Source organism: Balaenoptera physalus (genome assembly GCF_965194825.1).
Source record: "Balaenoptera physalus genome assembly, chromosome: 3".
Taxonomy (NCBI): Eukaryota; Metazoa; Chordata; class Mammalia; order Artiodactyla; family Balaenopteridae; genus Balaenoptera; species Balaenoptera physalus.
The window spans coordinates 43,512,290-43,528,484 of NC_138890.1; the positions used below are offsets into that span (position 1 = coordinate 43,512,290).

The following is a 16,195-nucleotide window of genomic DNA, read 5'->3' on the forward strand; positions in this document are numbered from 1 at the left end:
TCTTATTTGCTTCATTTCTGATGGTACTAGAGATGATTCTGGAAGCATTAATCATTTGTCCCTATTCAATCAGCTACCACCCTCCTTATGGGCAAAATCTCCAACTGATATTGGCAAAATTCATAGCACACCTCCCATCAAGATTCAAATAGATCCCTCAAAACGTCTCCCCAGAATTAATCAATGCCCTATGAGTGAAGAAGCCCTTCAGGGCATAAAACTCATAACAGAATATTACAAGTCACAAGGCCTCACTACCCCTTTTACTAGTCCCTACAACACTCCCATTTTACCTGTGAGAAAACCTAGGGGCCAAGGGTGGAGATTTGCCCAGGACCTTGACACAATAAACAGCATTGTTATCCCCCGACACTGTTGTTTCTAATCCTCATACATTACTAACATTCATTCCCACTAGAAGCAAACACTTTACTGCAATTGATTTATGCAGTACATTCTTTAGTATTCTAGCTGATGAAGCTAGACAATACCTTTTTGCCTTCACTTGGGAAGAAAAACAATTCACCCGGACAATAATGCCTTGGGATTTTACTGAGAGTCCTTCTTATTTCTCACAAATCCTGAAGGCTGATCTGGATGATATAAAGTTCCCTAGAGGTTCTACATTGTTGTAATATGTGGATGATTCGCTTCTTTGCTTTCCTTCTCAAGCCTCCTCACAGGAAGACAGCATCCACTTGCTAAAGCTTTTAGCCTTAAAGGGACATAAGGTCGCCAAGAAAAAACTGCAGTTTGCCCAAATCCACGTTCAGTATTTAGGGCATCTGACATAAGAACAAGAACCACACCTAGATCCAGATAGGCTTCATGGTATCCTAAGTTTCTCCAAACCCAAAACTAAGTGCCATTGTGAGGCTTTCTCTAGCTCGTTGGTTATTGCCAAAATTGGATTCCAAATTTCTTATGGCCAAAATTCCATGTTTTCATAAAGAACAACAACCCCGACCCAATTTTATTGGAAGAATCAGACTACACAGACTTTAAGGCCTTAAAAAAGAGTTTGATGAACTCATCCTTGGGCATCCCAATTATCAGATTCTTTTTTTTTTTTCCTTTTTGTATATGAAAATGCCCTTGGGATACTCATCCAAAGACATGGGGACTACCACTGGCCCATAAAGTATTATAACCAAAAAACTTGTATATGAATATTCCTAGCAGCATTATACAAATAGCCAGGAAAGTAGAATCACTGAATGATGAATGGATAAACAAAAGGTGGTATAGCCATACAACGAAATATTATTGTGCCTAGAAAAGGAATGAAGTACTGATACATGCTACAACATGTATGAACCTTCAAAACATGCTAAGTGATAGAAGCCAGAAACAATAGGTCACATATTGTATGACTCCATTTATATAAATGTCCAGAATAGGTAAATCTGTACAAACAGAGAGCAAATTAGTGGTTGCCAGGAGCCAGAGGGAAAAGGAAAAAGGGAGTTACTAGGTTTCTTTTTGGGATGATGAAAATATTTTAAAATTAGTGATGATAGTCGTACAACTCTATGAATGTTCTAAAAACCACTGAAGTATGTATTTTAATAGGGTGATATTTTGGTATGTGTGTATCTCAATAAAACGGTTATTTAAAAAAGAAAAAGGGGGAAAAAAGATTGGGAGGTTAAGAGTCTCTTCTGATGGAAGAGATAATTTCCCAGTTTGGGTAAGGTGTGACGTAGGTTGGGAAACCATGATGGATTTTGAATGACCATGTAAAGAGAACTGAACAGTCACGTGAACAGACCTCCACTGAGGATTTATTCTACAAGTTAGAAGGCTTGGTTTACAGGTGGCAATGTGTTAGAAGGTCACTAAAGGCATTATCTCATCTTAGTATTTTATATTAAGATATCATTCTTACTATGTCCACATTCTCTGTGAGAATCTTAAAAAGTCACCTCACTTTCCCCATCCTCAGATAAGATTTATATAAAACCCTACTATGGAGTAAAATATTTCAGCCAAAATATTATCTATACTCACCCTGCTTGTGGTTGTTTTTTAAATTGCATTGTCCTTCAGCTTTGACATTATTGGAAACAGACACACTTTAAACAGAAGTTTGCTTTCTAAATGATTCCTTGGACGAAGGGACCAGACTTCATATTGTACCAAGAGACAACAGAGAGGGAAAACCTGATGAGGTGTGAACATATGGCCATGAGAAATCAAAGGGATAAGTATTCAAGAAATGCATGAGAAAGAGCCCAGATAAAAATTTAAGTGAAAATTGAAGGTATACATATTTATGACTTAGAAGTAAAACAACACAATCCAAAAGTCCAAAAATAGGACACTAGTTTAAAAAAATTATGTTATATCCATGTGGAAACTATTAAGATATTAAAAATCATATTTATTTCATATTTAATGATATAGATAAATGACCATGATTCAGTTATAAGTTTAAAAAGTTCAATTATTAATAGTGTGATCTCAAATGTATGTGTATGTGTTTATTTTTTTGTATAATATTTATATACATATCTGTATATAGATACATCATTTTACTGACATGAAATACAGACATACGTATATAAATTTTACTCCATTATGCATAAAATTTTGTACATTTGTATTTCACAATATTATACATAAAATAATGACTTTGTATGTATCAATAAAATGTTAATAATAAGGATGAGATTATGGGTCATTTTTAGTCCTTTTATTTTCAGCCCTGGGGAGCTAACATGATGGATACCCCAACAGCTTGGAAATTAGGACAGTAAAACGGGCCATTTGATGGAGCCACTTTGGAAAATATTTTGGATGTTTCTCAAAAAGTTAAATGTATATCTACCGTATGACCCAGCAATTCCACTCATTGATATCTGCCCAAGAGAAATGAAAACGTATGACCACACAAGGACTTGCACATGAATGTTCACAGCAGCGTTATTCATAATAGCTAAAAAATGGAAACAATTCAAATGATCATCAGCAGATGAATAGATAAATAAAATGACATACCCATACAATGAAACACTATTCACTAATAAAAAGGAATGCATAATGATACACACTACAATATGGATCAATCTCCAAAATATTATGGTAATTGAAAGAAGCCAGACACAAAGACCTCATATTGCAGGATTTTATTTCTATGAAACCAGGATGGGAACAGAGATTAACTGTTAATGGGCATGATGGGTCTTATTGGGGTGATGAAAGTGTTAGGAGGGTGGCTGCACAACCTGGTAAACTTCCTAAAAATCACTGAATTATACATTTTTAAAGGGTGTAATTTTACCATTAAAATTTTGTGATATGTAAAATAAACTTGCATAAAGTTTTTAAAAACTGCCCTTTGAGACTTGAGCTTTAAATTAGCAGTTAGCAGACATGGGCAGAGATATGCCAACTTCAGAGGACAGAATGACTCCCAGACCAACAAGACTTGACTGTAGCCTGACTGATCGTAGAAAGAAGTCTACAGAAACAATGTGTTATCGGAATTGAGAGTGGTCAGTCGTGAGATAAAGGGGAGAGACGGCCTTGGCTTCACGCATTGGTGTATTAGGGTTTCCATTACTCTTGTAATGAGGGAGGTAGGGGAAGAGGAGAATGGTGATTCTGGAAAGATCACTCAGCTGAATGACTCCCATGCACTGATTCGAGGCACCCAGTGCAAGATAACAGTTGTTGGTTAGCTTCCCATGCAGTTCTGCTGCAGGATGAGGATGTACTGATAGGTAGATGTAAGTCTTTCTAGACTGTGATCTTGCTCTTTGTAAGTTAACAAGTTTAATATTCTTGGTACCACAGCTGTTTCTGCGAGCCAGTTAATGTTAATTCATCCCTGTAAAAAACAGGCTTCTAAGCCTGTGGAGCACAGAGCCTTAGTATGGAGGGTGGTGAGTTCCTCAGACTAGATGTTCCACAGGAGAACTAATCTGAGTGATTGGAGGTCTCCCCAGCTGGAGCTGTCTTTCTTGATGTGAAGTTGACACAGCACGGTGCAAGACAGAGCACAATGGATAAGAAAGTAGACTCTGAAGTCAGACCACCTGGGTTCAAAGTCTATACTACTGTTTACTAGCTATGTGACTTTGGGGAAGTTAGGTAACCTCTCTGTTTCAGTTTTCTCATCTACAAAACACAGATAATAACAGTACCTTTCTCACATGGTTGTTAAAAGAATATATGATCTCATTTATGTAAAGTACCTAGTACAGAGCTTGTCACCACTAACACTCCAATATTATTATTTCTCAATTGGCATTCTTTTCATACTTTTCCGTTTGTCAATTGATTCTCTTATGATGAGAACATATATCATTTCAATTCCTAATCAGAAAACAATGCTATTCAAAAAATTTGAAATGAATATGACTTCCGTTCAACCAGGAAAAAAAGAATAGTAAAGAAAAGAGATGGAGGAAGGAAGGGTCCAGGAATGCAACTGAGGGACATTTTAGAAGGACGGTATATTGAAATTCAGGCCTTGCTAACACAAGCCATCTGGTGACCGCATCCAAGCAAGCCCCATCAAAATTTTTCTCATGGAGTTCTTTTGTCACTGTTTATTCTGCACTTCATCTTAGTAGGCAAATGGGTGGCTTTACCCTGCACAGAGCAGGGATAGCAGTGGGAGGACGTGGGAAGGAATAATCTAATGGCAAAGGTGAGGAGGAATTAAGGGTGAAAGGCAGCAAAGACCCCTTCCCCACATGCCTCCCCATTCTCTCAGCACTGGAATCTAAGTCTGCGGTTTTAGACAAAGTTCACACACAACTTAAACCAAAGATGTAGCTCCCTTCCCCAGTCCCAAAGGTTCCAAATCAGCCCTTAGCCTTGTATAGGGAGCTTTCAAACCCCTACCCATGGTTTAATTAATTTTCTGAAAAAAGTGGCTGGTTGATATGACAGTCACAAACATCAAATTCCATTAATTAATACTGAGACATCAGTGTCCATGTTGTTTCTCAATTACACATTTCATATGCAGTCACCATTGTGTTGGCATCAGTTTGGTCCTAGTGCCCAGCAAGGACAGTTACAACGGAAGGAGGACCAAAGGCGGGTGGCGGGTAGCATCTGCACTTACACTGAGATAATCAGCTTGGAGGAATTCACACTCCTAAGAGCACTCCCCAGAGAAGGGTCTCAGAGACCTAGATGAAAGGGTTTAAATGTGGCTGGGTGAGGCGTTTTCATTTTGCTGATGGACTGGAAGGAAACTATCAGCTTGATGAACACAGAGCTTCCCTCGGGTTCCAAGACACACTCTGTGCACTGGCTTTCCAAGCCTCCTTCCCTTGCTTCCCTTCTCATTGTTCTCTTTCTCTCTCTCTCTGTCTCACTCTGTCTCTCTCGCTCGCTGGCTCTGTCTCTCTTTTCCCCTAACTACAGTCATCTTCAATTTCATGTTAATTCAGAAAAGAGTCAAAGGGGAACAAAAAGCAATCTTTGCTTCTTCCACTCAAGTAAAAACCCTAAAGGGACCACACTCCCATCGAGGCATGTGTTTGAGGGCCTGGAGACAAAGCAAAATGTTCTCATGAACACTCAGAGGGTAGGTCCTGGAGATAAAGCAATGTGATTAAATCTTGATAGATTTTTGTCTTAAGAGTAAAAGGGAGAAGGGAGGGGTAGCTCTTGTTTGCCTGGATACAAAGAGTGCCGTTGGCAATCCCTGCTTAATCAGGATCTTGATGAGCCTCTTTTCCCTCCCAGGACTGAGACGCCAAGGAATAGTCTATCTGAGGCAGCCTCTGGCTCATTCCCACGTGCTTGCTCCATCCCTGCCACTTCGCTGGCCCCTGCCCTGAGAAACAGCTGTTTCATTATTCCGGCAATCTTATGAAAATTATTTGTGACTTCAATTTGAAGATTATAAAAATAAAACCCTAGCCCCACCCAGTCCCAGAAGGCAACAGGCAAAATTGATCATTGTCAAAAGCCTTCCATACCTTTATGGGGAACTATTATTCCCTTATTAAGAAATTAATCATCTTTTCCACTTTAAGGATAGAGAAAAAGTGACCCAAAAAGTGAAGTAATTTGTCCAAGGTCATTCCCCAAATGGATTACAGGTCCCTCTAACAGATACACAGTGTTCAGAGCCAGGAGGGAATGGAATGGGGTGGGACAAAATGAGAGCATCCTTGCTGGGCTCTGGGGCTGGGCCTAGGCACTCCAGGTTTTGAGATTGGTAGCGTTAAGATAGGGAGGGTTCTTTGTTACTTTTTATTTCATGTCACCATATTTCAAAAGGTTGGAAAGAAGGTGACTACTCAAAACTAAAAGTACAGAGGTGCACACAGAAATTAAATAGTAGAGGTCATGATGGCATGATTTCAGATTCAGATGTACTCTGGTTATAAAAAATAAAGAGAAAAGAAAAGGTCCTAATCTGATTTTTAAAAAGGGCTGCAATTAATGTTGAGAAAGGAGTCAAAATATTCAATTATATTCCCAGGTCTGATTTATCACTAATTTGCAGAGCAATCTTGATCATTTCCCTTAACCTCTCTGGTCCACAATTGTTCCATTTGTTTCAGGGGGCTCAGTTATCCCTGCTCTATTGTCAAGGATGGTGTGAGAAAAGAACCAAATGGCATATGTCTAGCAGAAAGCTCCATACACACCTCCAGTGGCCCCAGATATGTTGTAGCAGTTGGATGTATGTACTACTTAGAGAATAATGGCTAATGTTAGTAAGTTTCTAATATGTTCTAGGCACTAGGCTATGTACTTTGCAAACTATCCTCATTCAATTTTCAAATACTGTATGAAGTAAACACTAGCACTGTTCTAGATTAAAAAGATGAGGAAGCTGAAGCTCGGAGATACTAAGATATCTGCCTGAGGGTCACACAACTAGTAGAAAACAGTCAGGATTCAAAGCTAATTTTGTCTAATTCTGGAGTTCAAGTCCTTACACACTAGGCAATGAATTCTATGTGGCAAGTATAATTCAGACAAGTGGTAGCACACCTCCATTGAACACAATATGAAAAACACCAAGTTGGAACACACTTATACAAAAGGAATACAATTTCTAGTCTTGAAAAACTCCATCAGTATGGTCTCACTGTCTCCTCTCAGATTGGAGCCTGCAGGCAAAGAGGGCAGGTACAGGACCTTGTTGAACAAGGCAGCACTTGGGGCAGACACAGCCCTGAAACAGTCCTGACGCTCCACAAATCAGCGATGGCTCCCTCCACTCGAGTTCACTCCAAACAAATCCATTAAAAGCACCATCTTAATGAATATTTTATACAGTTATGACATAGTGAGTCCCATTTAGGAGGGGCTCTTACTAAAGGCTGAGACAATGAACTACTAAAATAGCCAACTAATCATCAAGGCCAATAGAAATCTGGTCAGGGGACACGATAATTTTATACAAAGAAAAAAATGGAAGTCCTACACTCCCTTCTTCCTGATTTAAGACTCCTCTCTCTCTCTCTCTTTTTTTTTAACAGTCTACCTACCATGTTCAAATACCGCCATCCACCAGCAAAAGCCACCTATTTGGATAATTAATTTGTTTTTTCTTGGCCTTGTCATTATTTCTGAAGAAAATCAACATACATATTTGTGTGTTTTTCTTAAATTAGGTCTATTTCTGAACCCTTAGCAACTGCACGTGCCCACATACACACACACACACACACATAGATAAACAAGTCTTAACCTACTTCCCCTAGAAATAGAAAGTGAAGACAATCCTAAGAGACAAATTCAATGGTGGCCCCTGTCCTGTGCCACTTTTCCCAGCCTTGCGCCTCTCCCAGGAAAATATGGTGCAGCTCAAGGACTTTGGAGGAAAAAGAGGTCTGAGCCTAAAACACAGAGAGCAAACTGATGGCCTGTGTGTAAAATGCAACCTGCAGATGTGTTCTGTTTGCTCTATCAGGGTTGACTTGCCTACTGTTTTTAAGAAATTTGAAATCACTGTTAACATTTAAAAATCTGGAGATTTCACAAACATTTCTGGGTTTCTTATTACTCTTGAACAAGTAGGCGATCTGGCATAAGGGGACCTACATTCCTGCAGAGTGACAGCCAGCTGGAGCTGACTCATAGCTCATAGAGGGGCCAGCCTCCCCAGTTCCCAGACTCCATCATGTTCCCTTGACAGGAAGACAGGATTGGTTGCCATTTGTCATTAACCTTAAGTGGCTGTTTTCCTTAGAGTTGTAAGGAATGCACAGGCACATAGACCAGTGGAACACAATACAGAGCCCAGACATAAAACCATGCATATATGGTCAACTAATTATTGAGGAGTGTGCCAAGAACATGCAGTGGAGAAAGGACAGTCTTTTCAATAAACGGTGTTGGGAAAACTGGATATCCACAGGCAAAAACATGAAACTAGACTGCTATCTTACACTACTGACAAAAATTAACTCAAAGTGGATCAAAGACTTAAATGTAAGACCTGAAACCGTAAAACTCCAAGAAGAAAACATAGGGAAAAACATCCTTGACGTTGGTCTTGTCAATGATTTCTTGCCTAAGACACCAATAGCAAAGGCAACAAAAGCTAACAGAAATAAGTAGGACTACATTAAACTAAAGGGCTTCTGCATAGCAAAGGAAACAATCAATAAATTGAAAAGGCAGCCTATGGAATAGGAGAAAATATTCACAAACCATATCTCTGATAAGGGGTTAACATCCAAAATATATAACGAACTCATAAAACTCAAGAGAAAAAAAGGAAATAATCCAATTTTTAAATGGGCAAAGGACCTGAAAAGACATTTTACCATAGAAGACATACAAATGGCGAATAGGTGCATACAAAGGCACTCAACATCACTAATCATCAGGAAAATACAAATCAAAACCAAAATGAGATAGGACTTCACACCTGTCAGAATGCCTATCATCTAAAAGACAAGAGATAACAAATGTAGGCAAGAATGTGGAGAAAAGGGAACACTTCTGATGGGAATGTAAAATGGAACAGCCATTGTAGAAAAGAGGATGGCAGTTCCTCAAAAAAATAAAAATTTAACTACCAGATGATCCAGCAATTCCACTCCTGGGTAGAAGGAACTGAAATCAGTATCTCAAAGATCCACATCCATGTTCGTTACAGCATTATTTGTAATAGACAAGATATGGAAACAATCTAAGTGTCAACAGATAAGTGGATAAAGAAGATGTGGTATACATATATAATGAAATATTATAAAGCCATGAGGAAGAAGAAAATCCTGCCATTTCCAACAATATGGATGGACCTTGAGAGTATAATGCTAAGTGAGATAAGTCAGACAGAGAAAGACAAATACTGTATGATATCACTTATATTTGCAATTAAAAAAAGCTGAACTAGTAAAAATAGAGAGTAGTATGGTGGTTACTGAGAGCTGGGTGGGGGTAGGGTAAATGGGGAGATGGTGTTAAAGGGTACAAACTTGAAACTGGCAGATAAATGAGTTCTGGTGATCTAATGCACAGCATAGTGGGTACAGTCAACAATACTGTATTATAAACTTCAAAGTTACTAAGACACTAGGTCTTAATTGTTCTCACGACAAAAACAAATGATAATTATGTGACGGGACAGAAGTGTTAGCTAAAGCTAACACTATTATAATCATGTTGCAATACATAAGTGTATCAAACAAACATGTTGCTCACCTTATACTTAAACAATGTTATATGTCAATTATATCTCAATTTTTAATTAATTAATTAAAACAAAATATTTTTTGTACCTACATCTCTATCTAAAGTGGGAAAATGAGCAAACTGGGATAGCCATGTACTGGAAGAAAAATGGGAGAAAACCTAAAGCCTAATTCTGTGTAGGAGTGAAGAAAATGCATTTGTGTTTGATATGCAAACAAAAACCAGGCTAGTTTAACTTCAGGGTCTTACCTGCCCCTGCAGGCATTTGAAATTGACATCCTTGCCTAAAGTCACTGAAAATCTTTGGAAGTAGGTCTTTATCACCATAGTCTTCACTTCCATAGTTCCGTGGGCCTTCCTTAGTAGTTGGCACAGTGCCAAACACATAAGAGGTGCCACAAAAAAAACTACATTATGAACTAAAATTTTGCCCTTTTTCTCCTCTCCATTTGATTTCTGTGTACCAACTACCCGACATCACTATCTTCCCTTCTTGTTGATCAAGAATCCTTTTAGAGCCTTTTTTGCTCCAAAGCTTTATTTCATGACCAATCAGACTTGAAAGAACCTGGTAAAGGAATCACATAAAGACTTTAGTGACTGGTTTGATAAAGTATTCACCTGGGGACAAGCCAAACTTAGATTTAAATTCCAGCTTCACCACTCACTACCTTAGCTTGAGTTGCCCGATGGCAAAGCCTGCGATGAAGATGTGGTATGTGTAGGTAGTTTACTGGGGGAATGTGATCCCCTAAATGAGGGGCAGGGAGGTGAACAGGGACAAGAGGACAAACCCACACAAGAAAGTGTTAACTGCTACAGGCAACTGGTTACTTCACACAAGGCCTTCTGAGGAGTCTTACGGAATATGTGTCTGAACTGTCAGCCAGGGACAAAAGCCTTTATCCATCAGCTCCTGCCCCACAGGCAGAGGGTTGCCCCATGATGTGTTAACATCTTAATGCAACCAAAGGAAGCCAGAGAGAAGCACATGAGGTGGAGTGGTAGCCTTGGCTGAAGGCCAAGATGATGTGAGGTGCTGTACAAAGGGTGTCCTATACAATAACTGTGGTCGAATACTTCATTTCTGGAAACCTCAGTTTCCCCTACTATAAATGGGCCAACATTAGTGCTTCTCTTTTAGGAAGGTAAGGAGAATATAATGAAATAATCCATGTAAAGTTCATTGCAAAATGCCCAGCACATAGTACATGCTAATGAATGGCTGTTTCAAATACAGTATAAGCTCTTACCTCCAGGGCCGTACACTGTGGAGGACCTTTATCTGACAACTTGACAGCAATAATCAATGAAACCAAACAATGATACTTACAATCTCAGCATTCACTTAGCGATAGATTCCAAACTGGCTGCTGCTAAGCCAGTTCTGTCCCATAGACACGTATTCTTCTCCTACCCCCATAAATATCTATATAGATATATATTAATATATATAAACACACAAATGTGTTCATATATTACAACAGGAATAAGTTATGAACATTTAAAAATCAGAAAAAAAATCAGAAAACTCAGATTTCCAGCTTACCCTTGAAAAAGCAAAGGTCTGACCCCACCAAGCTGGCATTCCCACTGTCAGCTGGAGCTGAGCAGTGGTCACCTTTTCAGACGGGGCATGTTTTCTCCAATTTGCCACTATCCCCTCCGAGTCCATTTCACTCATTTACAACCTGCTGCTGCGCATTTGCATTTGAAACTTCTGGACTGATACTTAACCTAGAAAGGCGGGGTCGCTGGAAACCCTGCCAGAACCTAAGGAGAAAGAATGCCAGAGACGACGAGGCCTTTATCTTTCAGTGAGACAGCTGAAGAGCCACCCCCAAGGCCCATGGAACTCAATGTCCCTGTGATGGAGAGCTAAGTGAATCCTGCTGAGGTGAGAGTGTGTGGTTCCAGTGAGTCTGGCTATTACCAACCTGAGACTGAGGTCACCCCAGCTGCTCTTGGTGCCTGCAACTCTGTTTATTTCATTCTGGTTCATACCAGAGATTTGTTTTTATGAACAGTGAACATTTTTTGTAACATTCCCTCTTTTAACCTTCATTATCAAAGTCTCTGACCAAAGCCCATAAAAGTACCATTATTGCCCATATAACATTTTCCAACATAAACCATTTAAGGCATTTTCTTCCATTTTTATTTATTTCTCTTCTGTTACATTTCATTTGAAATGTGCATGGGGGAGAATGTGTCTTGTTTTTATGTTGTCTCATACAGACCATAAGCCCTAATGGTGGGAGCTGCCTATTTTGGAGGTTAATAAGCAATGGCGACATTCATCATATGGAACAAACAACGAGGATATGCTGCCCGCTTAAAAAAAAAGTACTAGGAAGGAGTTTTGCGTGACTGGGGAAATTGAAAAGAAAATAACCCAGCTTCTTTGTCTCTTGTGAAAGCGAAGAGAAGAAGAAACATGGTTGCTCCAGAAAAAGGAAAATTCTCACAGAATTACAGAACGAACTTATTGTTTCCATCGGGGAAGGGTGGAGGGGAGGGACAGTTTGGGATTGACATGTACACACTGCTGTATTAAAATGGATAACCCACAAGAACCTGCTATATAGCATAGGGAACTCTGTTCAATATTACGTAACAACCTCAATGGGAAAAGAATTTGGAAAAGAACTGATATGTGTATATGTGTAACTGAATCACTTTGCTGTACACCTGAAATTAACACAACATTGTTGATCAACTATACTCCAGTATAAAATAAAAAGTTAAAAAAAATAAGAGCATAGTGTTGTAATATCACTCCTCAAATCACCCATTCATATGCAAATTCTCCATGGACAGTCAAAGTACATGTATCTCTGAATCTCTCCTACCTCGCCAGGGTCTGGTGCAAAGTGGGTAATTTAACTGAAGTTTGTATTTGACTCTAAGAAACTCAACTGACTTAAGCAAAAATGGTAATATGTTGACTTACATAGTTGAAAAGTTCAAGGTCTTTAGGCACAGTTGTATGCAAACACTAAAACAGTGTCTTTAGGATTCAATCTCTCTCTCCTCTTTTTCTCCCCCCTGCCCCCCACCTCAACACTCATTCTGCCTTTTATTCTACTGGTTTTTCTTTAAGCAGGCGCTCTTCTTTTGGTAGTAAGCAGTTCATTAATAAGCTCTAGGCTTACATTCTTATAAGCTCAGTAACTCTAGTAATAATGAATGAATAAATAAAAGAAGGAAATAAAGAAATAGAGAAGGAAGGAAGGGAGGGAGGGAGGGAGGGAGGGAGGAAGGAAGGAAGGAAGGAAGGAAGGAAAGAAGGGGAGAAGGAAGGAAGGAAGGAAGGAAGGAAGGAAGGAAGGAAGGAAGGAAGGAAGGAAGGAAGGGGAGAAGGAAGTAAAAAGAGGGAAAGAACAGGCTTTTCTTTTCTAGCAGTTGCAACAGTTTGGATCCCTGAACAAATCACTAGGGTCAGAGGGAAACTACATGGATCGGAAGGCCCACCCGAGCCACAGGGACTGAAATTGTCTAGGGCGGAATGCATGCTGCGTGGTCACCAGCAGTAAAGGGCCACCACAGAAGGCATGGATGATGCTGTTGCATGAAGAGAACCACAGGAGTCAAGAGCCCTTGGTACTTCCTTCAAGTTCTGGAGTAACCAGTAAGGAAGTCTTGAAAATTCAATTTAATTCATTGCCACAAAGACATACCACATCTTTACTACATGCTAGAACTGTGCTAAAGCCTGAGAAAGCAAAGATGCAAAGCTACTGACAAAGATCAACAAATCTATAAACCAGCAAGGGCTATAGCTACAAAAGCAAGTCATTAGGAAACCTTGTGCTAGGAAAAAATTGTAGAAGTATGTGTAAGGTGCAGAGGTATCTTTGAAATCCCCCAGAAGTAGAACCTGAGATTAGGATTTGTGCTCAAGTGACAGATATTTGGAAAGTAATCTAGGGAACGCAAGTAGAGTAATAGGGAAGTTAAGTCAGGGAAGGGAAGGATGCCAGTATAGGGGGAACTATTATACTACAATTTATATATACTCTAATTATATATACATATGAATATATTAGAGGTAGTAACTATCAAACTTATCACTGTTGGGAACTTGGGGTCCCACTGCCTGGGATCCAGTGTAGAACATATGTCTCAGAATTGTTTAACAGGCAAAGGTGGGAACTGATGGGGAGGAAACTGGGGTACTTGTATATGAATTTCTGTCTATCACTGGCAAAAGGATGCTGGAGTATAGGGCAGTAATTCCCCAGGCATTTCTGGCCTGCCATGTGTGTGGGCAGAGTGGGCTTCAAAGGCTAGTGAAAGCCCTCAGGCAAAGAGATGCAGATGCCAGTTTGGCAGCCACGCCAACTGCACTGGAACGGTAGGGCCTGGGGATTATGGGTGGGACGGGGCAGTACCTGATCTTCAAGTAGAAATCATTTTGCTGCTCTTTCCTAAAACAAGGAAACTGAAAGAGAAATTCCCTGAGTGCCTAAGAAACTCTAAAATCCTAAGATGCAAGATGTAGTCTAATAATCTTATATTTTATACTTCCACGTCAGTTTGTCTCAGGCTGATTTTAAAACGCTCTAAAAATTCATGGGAAATGGGGGCGTGTGGGAGGTGGAGGCAGCTGGAAGGGCGGTAAGATTAATGATTTTGTGGTCAAAAAGCCCACGACTTCACACAAAAATGTATTCATCAAAACAGCCTAACTTGCTTAGAAAGGATCTGCTTACATTTAACCCTATGATCTCAGTCCCTGCACTTGCCCTATACTGGAGTGTGTGGGTTCCCAGGGACAGGTCTATCTTCTTCTCATTTCTTAAGGTGTGTTCTGGTAAATTAGATCACATCTCTATTTTTTCCTTGCTTTTCTTTTTCCATTCCATAGGATAACAGACTCAGACCATCATAAGAGAAGGCTCAAGGATATGGATTCATAGAGATGGTAGATGAGGTTGTGGTGTTGTAATGAGTTCTTTGGACTCCTGACCAAGTGCTCACCTGTCTGCATGGCCAGAGACGGGAACCAAGAGGTAAATGTAGCAAACCAGGCTTTACAGAGGAAAATGATTTTTTTTTCTATATCCAGAGGTTTAGTCCTATACCACTTCACATTTCCAAAGCTTGTTCCTAACCCAGGGAAGTTGGCTATATTTGTTTATATTATTTTTAGTATTTGTTACCTTTGGAAGTGTTTTAGCGGCTGTTACGTAGACAGGACCCCAAAATATTTTTGCAACAGGCCCATGGCTCTATGGCTCCCCAACAAAACCCTATTTCCCAGAAATCTGCTGTAAAGCCCCAGCCCCCTGTGAACCCACACTAGGCCCTATACTGGAGTGTGTGGGTTTCTAGGGACAGGTTTATCTTCTTCTCATTTCTTAAGATGTGTTCTGGTATATCAGATCTCATCTTTTTTTTTTTTCCTTCCTTTTCTTTTTCCATTCCATAGAACACCAGTATTGTTGCTTCTAAATGAAGCTTAAGAATTGTATTTGATTGCAAAGGATGGAGCATTTAAAGTGGTTAAGTCTGGGGATGGAAAAAATGAAAATCATATAATCCAATAATGAACCACGACAATGGAGGGGAAACTCTTCCTGGAAGCACTGTTGACAATGAACAACCCCAAATGCCTATGTGCTCAACTCATTAGCAAGAACCACATTTCTTTCTTGGTCAAGCACAGGATCAAACTCTATATAATTAAAGTCCTCAGTATACACACAATACTGGATGACTTGCAGTTGCTTCCCTCCCTCCTCTCGGGTAATTTTCCTAGAAAAGGACTTAATTCAGCAGATTTAGGGAGTGATTTAAGCACTGCTGAGCACTCTATGTTTTACTGGGAATGGAGAAAGAATACCCTTTTCATGGACAAATTTGACCCTGATGCAAACGTCTAACTTCTATGGGCTTCTCTCAAGTCCTAACACTTACATCTGGGAGCAGAACTGCCTCCAGAAAAAGAAGAGTTATTAATATGCCTCAGTGGCTCAGGGAAATTTGAGTGGAATTGTTTTTTCTTGAATTAGGATTTACTATTGGTGGATGATAATAAAAGCTAATTTTTGTGGGGAGGTTGTTATATATTAGGCATGAGTCCATGTGCTTTACATGTATTAATTCTTTCAAACTTAAAAAAAAAATCTCATAGGGAAAAATACCATTAGTGTTTCCAGTAATATTTTCCAGATGATGAAACTGACCATGTCTTCCTCTTTTCTTATATCCCACAGAAGAAATGTTAAAAACAACAACTCTAAAGACTACTTCCACTACTACTGCTGCTATGATGAATATTAATAGTACACCAATTGGCTTGTTACTAGTTAACTAGTTACCAAGCATTACTGAACACCCCAAGTTTAAAACAGTGCTAGACATTACTGGTAGAAATAGGAGAAACAAGAAATTACACTCAGATATACCCAAACAGTATAAGGGCATAACACAGTACCTTGGCAACAACTGTATGCAGTGAGCTTCCTTAAGCAAAATACGATTGCTGCTCAATGCTCTATCTAAAAGAAAAAACAGAGAAAATAAAAACTGTGGTATTCTTAAACTAAATTCTTACCCA

At 39.4% G+C, this 16,195-nt stretch overlaps 1 long non-coding RNA gene across 2 annotated transcripts in view; it reads right to left on the minus strand.

The window, feature by feature from the left end:
* LOC309656958 overlaps positions 1-16,195 on the minus strand; it is a 600,722-nt gene that overhangs the window by 157,853 nt on the left and 426,674 nt on the right. For both annotated transcript variants that reach the window (XR_014261623.1, XR_014261624.1), the window contains exon 4: positions 16,073-16,136. This is a non-coding gene — a long non-coding RNA (uncharacterized lncRNA). The remainder of the gene's footprint in view (positions 1-16,072; positions 16,137-16,195) is intronic.